The sequence below is a fragment of the Ochotona curzoniae genome, unplaced genomic scaffold, assembly GCF_017591425.1.
Source record: "Ochotona curzoniae isolate NIBS_2020 unplaced genomic scaffold, NIBS_Ocur_1.0 scaffold_4683, whole genome shotgun sequence".
Lineage (NCBI taxonomy): Eukaryota > Metazoa > Chordata > Mammalia > Lagomorpha > Ochotonidae > Ochotona > Ochotona curzoniae.
This window is the reverse complement of record NW_024467121.1, coordinates 29669854-29675172: the sequence shown is the minus strand read 5'-3', so window position 1 is coordinate 29675172 and position 5319 is coordinate 29669854. Positions and strand designations below refer to the sequence as shown.

At 50.5% G+C, this 5319-nt stretch overlaps 1 long non-coding RNA gene across 1 annotated transcript; it reads right to left on the bottom strand.

Moving 5' to 3' along the window:
• Positions 1-327: 327 nt before the first annotated feature.
• LOC121148086 lies at positions 328-1827 on the bottom strand. Its single transcript, XR_005882504.1, has 2 exons — positions 1596-1827; positions 328-791 (listed from the first exon to the last, which is right to left on the bottom strand). It is a non-coding gene; the product is annotated as an uncharacterized LOC121148086 (long non-coding RNA).
• Positions 1828-5319: the final 3492 nt, after the last annotated feature.

The following is a 5319-nucleotide window of genomic DNA, read 5'->3' as shown; positions in this document are numbered from 1 at the left end:
ACCTGCAGACAGAATGGTCAAAGCACACGGCCATCAGCCAGGGCCATAAACCAAAGGACAATCCTCCCATGGCACTTGCGTGAACACGGAACCCTGGAATCATCTTGAGTCACAAAGGGCAACAAGGGATGTAGTCATGGTCTGGAAAACTCTTTTATTGTAGCTACAGTATACCATAAAGCAGAGGCTGCAAGACAGACACCCTTGCACACACCCCAAGAGCCTCACAGTCACAGTGTGTTTGCACCAGCAGGCACCCTACCCCAGTCATGCCAAGAGGCACATACTGAGCTGCTCGGTTGGCCCATGTGTGTGTGTGCTCTGGCCAGCAGCATGTACATACATGCACTGCGTAACTGATTGGAGGAGGGGCAGCCAGACTGTTAGAGGGTTTCCATTGCATTCCAGAGCATCTGCTGGGAGCCCTCTGTTTCATTTCCTCTTCAGTTTCCTCTTTCTGCTGGGGGTGGAAGTAAGGAGAGGCTGAATGGGGAGTGGTTTTGAAGGAGAAAATGAAGAAGAAAGGATGGACCCATTCCTGTTCCTCTTTTTCCCGTACTTCTCCACTTCTGTCTCTACGTCTTCTAGAATACCTTGCACAGCATTCTGTGCTAGTGATTGCACCAGTTTGCTTGGGCCACCAAAACAAAGCCCTACAGACTGTATTTCTTCACAGTCTAGAGGTCAGAAGTCCAAGTTCAAGGTGTCAGCAAGCTTGGTTCCTCCTGAGGCCTCTCTCCTTGGCTTGCAAATGGCCATCTTGTCATGTCTTCACGAGGTCTTCCTCAGTTCTACCAAAGACACACATTCAGAATGGATTATGGCCTACCCACAAGACCTTCAGAGGGCCTTTAAAGACCTTTCAGCACCTCTTTAAAGACCCTATCCCCAAATAAGTTCATATTCCACAGTACTGGGAGTCAGGGCTTCAACCATGCCAAAGGTGAAGCAAGGAGAAAAGTCAACCCGTGTGTATAGAGCCCTTGCCATTGGCCTGGCCCCAAGCCAGACAGCAAAAATAAAAGATCAGAAAGACATCATCACAGCTCTTTGTGCCTGAATGACAAAATTACACCCCAGCGAGCGAGTGAAAGCAATGGCTGGCTGGATCCATCATCAATGACTTCAGTGAACAAACATCAACACAGCTCCCACAGCCCAGAGGGCTCAACCAGCTCACCCCCAGAGAGTCCATGAGCAGCACTAAGTCCAGAGCTGGCAGCCCACTACCAGTGCAGTTGCACAAAAGCCACTCCACCATGCCTAGAGAAGCCTGCCAGCTCTTGCCCACAGCAGAGCCATGGCATAAGGCCCTTTCAGATGAAATCCAGATTTTCCTTGCTGCCCCCACCCTATTGCCCCCAAAGAACCCTGGCTCACAGCAGGCCCTCCTAGAAGAACTGAAAGCACCCCCTCTGCCCTCTCCTCTGCCCACCAGCACTGTGTCAGGTTTGCTGTGCTGAGGGGCCACATCACCACAGACCACAGCTGCCACGTGCTGGTAACAGGCAAGGCTCTGTCCTGGGATAGTGTCAGCCCATGACAGCCAACTAAGAGTTTCCACATCCTCAACTGTATCCTCTACCAGCACTCACTGGGTCCCAGTTAGAGGAACAGAAAGGCACTGTGCCTCCGCCTTGTCGCCTGTGCCTTCTTCCTCTCACTCCAGAGAATTCGACTGCGTCACTCGATGGTTAGTATCAGTGCTGATGAGTATTTACTTAATCAATCTTCAAAGAGATTTTCAGGTGGGGATTTCGGTGACTAAACCCAGGTCAAAGTTCCTCGGACCATCAATCAGGGCCAACAGGGAGCAGGCCCAGCTGACAGTCACCTGACCGCAGCAGCTGTGTGCAGACATGGAGCTGGTCCCTGTCCAGCATGACACCGGGCACTTCCTGAATCACAATGACTCGCCACGCACTCACTCACACAGAGGCCTCCCTTGCTTGGGTGACTCCTATTTATTGCTTTCTAGCACATTCTCCCTGCAGTCCAAACACAATTAAGACACAGCGGCCTATCTGTGAATCTGTCCTTTATCACCCAACAGGCAACCCAAAAGCTCAGGGCTGGTATTTCCTCTGACCCAGTAGGGATTTTTATGGGGTTTTTATTTGGTTTCACTTTTGCCATACTTCTGAGAAAGGTTCTTTTGTTCTTCCTTCACTCTTTGTTTTAAGTCCTTCAAGGTATTCTGCTCAGAAAACCACACAGCTGCTGCCCTAGTCAGGTAACCCCCAAAACAGGGCACTGAGAAAACCCCTATCTTCCTATAGGTCTTTCAAGGGTTCAAGTCACAAGTTCTCAGGATAGTAGCGGTCCCTCCCTTCAAGACCAACTGTCTCAAGGTCAGACCCGAGGGAGGCAGAAGCCAGGTAGAGAACCCCCCACCTCCACCCCCTGACCTCATCCTAGAACTAAGGAAGAGCGTTCTGTGTTCAAGGATGGTGGACCCAGGGGCTAGTCTGCTCGAACAGCCCTCCTTGGTTAATCTTGGAATCTAAATGTGAACTGCCATCAGCTCAGCTCCTCCCTGCAGTGTTTGAGCCTGCAGTGACCACTTGGCCCTGGTGAAGTCATCTAGACCTCTCTTTGAATCTCTCTCTCTGAATATCTCTCTCTCTGATGAAAAGAAGCAAAAGTGGCCATCATGTCCATCACCTGCAACCTAGGGGAAGTTTCTGAAAGCCATTGAAATCAGCATTTAGAGGAAGTTGAGAGAAGAGAAAGTATCTGGTAGGGTTAATTCCTAGCTGAAGGTGTCCTGGGTCCTACAGAACTGCCTTTTAGAAGCCTTGGCCCCTTTAACTTGCCCTCAATCACCACTGTTGCAAAGGAGGAAGTGGAAGAGAAGGAACCTGGAAGAAGGGCCACTCAGTCCCCAAGTTGACAAAGAGGGCCTGTCTGCAGTTGTGCAGAAGGTTTCCAAATCTTTATCAAGTCAGTGCTCAGGATCACGCACTGTGAGGCTGACATAATTAACCAGATCATTGGAGTGTTCTTAGAACAGGTGTCAGGGGACAGCAGTGACAGCTCTCTCCTGATGGATCCTTAGAAAGCTCAGTGCTCCAGGAGAAAGAGCCCATCATGGCTCTTCCTGTAGGAATGTACCAGTCACATACCAGCTTCCCCCACCCCCATCATATCATTGGCTAAATTCACAAGTGGTCTCCATAAATCCAACTGCCTTTTCCACAACCTAACACCTGCCTAAGAAGAGCCCCTCAGAGTCCAGCTTCTCCTCCAGTTACAAGACCCCCCAGAGCAAGGAAGCTCCAGAGGTGGACACAGACCCCAGACCTGCCTTTCTGTCTACTCCAGTGTGCTCCTGCAGATGACACCACAGGGAAGCCTCACTTCCCCAAGTGCTTACCCAGCTCTGATTAAAGGACCCAGGTTAATCCCCTTACTCATGCAGAAGAATCAAGGGGAGGGGAGGGGGGGAAGGAAGACAGCAGCCCCAAGAGTCAGAGCCTCAGTGTTGACTCCAAGTTCAGAGACTCTAGCTGAAGCCACACAGTGCCCCCTGGCATCACTCTGAGAAATGGATCCAATCATGAGTCAGAGAGGAAGCAAACACTGACTGAATCACCCTTCACTTCCTCCTGCCCGGAGCAGCTCAGCCAAGACCAGCAGCCACTTCCGAGGAAGAAATCAGTGAGCAACACTCCGAGAAGTTGATGTTCCAAGGAGAGCAAACACAACTCTCCCAAGCCCGCCGTGAGCAACCAACCGCCAGGGCAGGCCCTTCCTGGGGCTCCCCGCCCCCCTACATGTTCCAGAATAAAGCTGCACATCTTGTAACAGCCCCTATCCTGTCCTGCACTGACCTTGGATGTGTTATTTTTCACTTCCCTGTTCAGAACACAGCCACACTTTCCAAATGCCATGAATCATCACCACCGAGCAACGGCCATTTAGCAAGGCAGGAAACCACTGAGCGCCAGGCCTGGAAGGGGCAGCTCCTGCTGCTGCAGTCCTCCTCCCACCACCTCCCCCCTCTGCCCCCATCCTCCGCCTCGGGCTGGTCATTGTGGTACTAGGCCACAGCGGAGGCTGCCAGGATAGTTCCTGCTCTGTGTACTCAGCAGCCCCCACTGTGGCCCACATCGGGCTGTTTCAGGCTTATCCAAAGTTCTCTCAGGTTGCATTAGTTGAAGCCAGGCTGTCATCTTCTAATGCCAAGGAGAGAGAGATGGGCAGACCCATTCAAGGCCAAGAGGCATTAGATCAGCTGGAGAGCAGGAGATGCAGCACGAGTTCTGATGGCAAGTAGCCTTGCAATTATAGGACAAATGCTGCCCCTCATCCAAGCCCCTTCAACACTGAAACTATGTACCTTCTAAGATGTCCATTCAATACACTCCCAAAAGTAGTCACCACTGAGGCCTAAATCCAATCAGTCATCAACATATTGTTGGCATCCTCAAAGTTTTCTTATGTTGGGGTTGGCGCAGTTGCTTAACAAGCTAAACTTACACTTTCAAACACCTGTATCTCATATGGGCAGCAGTTCCTGCCTGAGCTGCTCTACTTCCCATCCAGCTCCCTGCTTGTAGCCTAGGAAAGCAGTAGAGGATGGCCCAAAGCCTTGGGTCCCTGAACCCACATGGGAGACCCAGAAGAAACTTCTGGCTCCTGACTTTGGATTAGCTCAGCCCCAGACACTGAGAGCATCTGGGGAGTGAACCAGCTGATGGGAGATCTTTCTCTCCATCTCTCCTTTTCTACAAATCTGCCTTTACAACAAAAATAAATACGAAAAAATGAAGTTTTCCTATATTGAGTTCCTGGCTTCACATATTTCTGAACAAAATGTCTGCTGTCATGCTAGTCCTATGTTCTGACATAAAAATGAGATAGATCCTCATATGATGATATATTTTCCTGTGTAACCATAATGCCATTCAAATGTGGAATGAGCAAGCAAATGCAAATCCACAGAACCATGAAACATCAGTTGGGTTGACCAAGCTTTTCAATTTTTTTAAAGATTTATTTTTCTTGGGTAGTCAGATAAACAGAGATGAGGAGAGACAGAGAGGAAAATCTTCCATCCGCTGACCCACTCCCCAAGTGGCCACAACAGCTGGAGCTGAGTCAATCAGAAGCCAGGAGCCCGGAGCCCGGAGCCTCCTTTGGTCTCCCACAGGGATGCAGTGTCCCAAAGTTTTGGGCTGTCCTTGACTGTTTTCCCACAAGCAGGGCGCTGAATGGGAAGTGGGGCTGCTGGGACCAGACTCAGAGCCCATATGGGATCCCAGTGCATGAAAGAAAAGGACTCCAACGGCTAGGCTACCATGCCTGGCCCCAAAG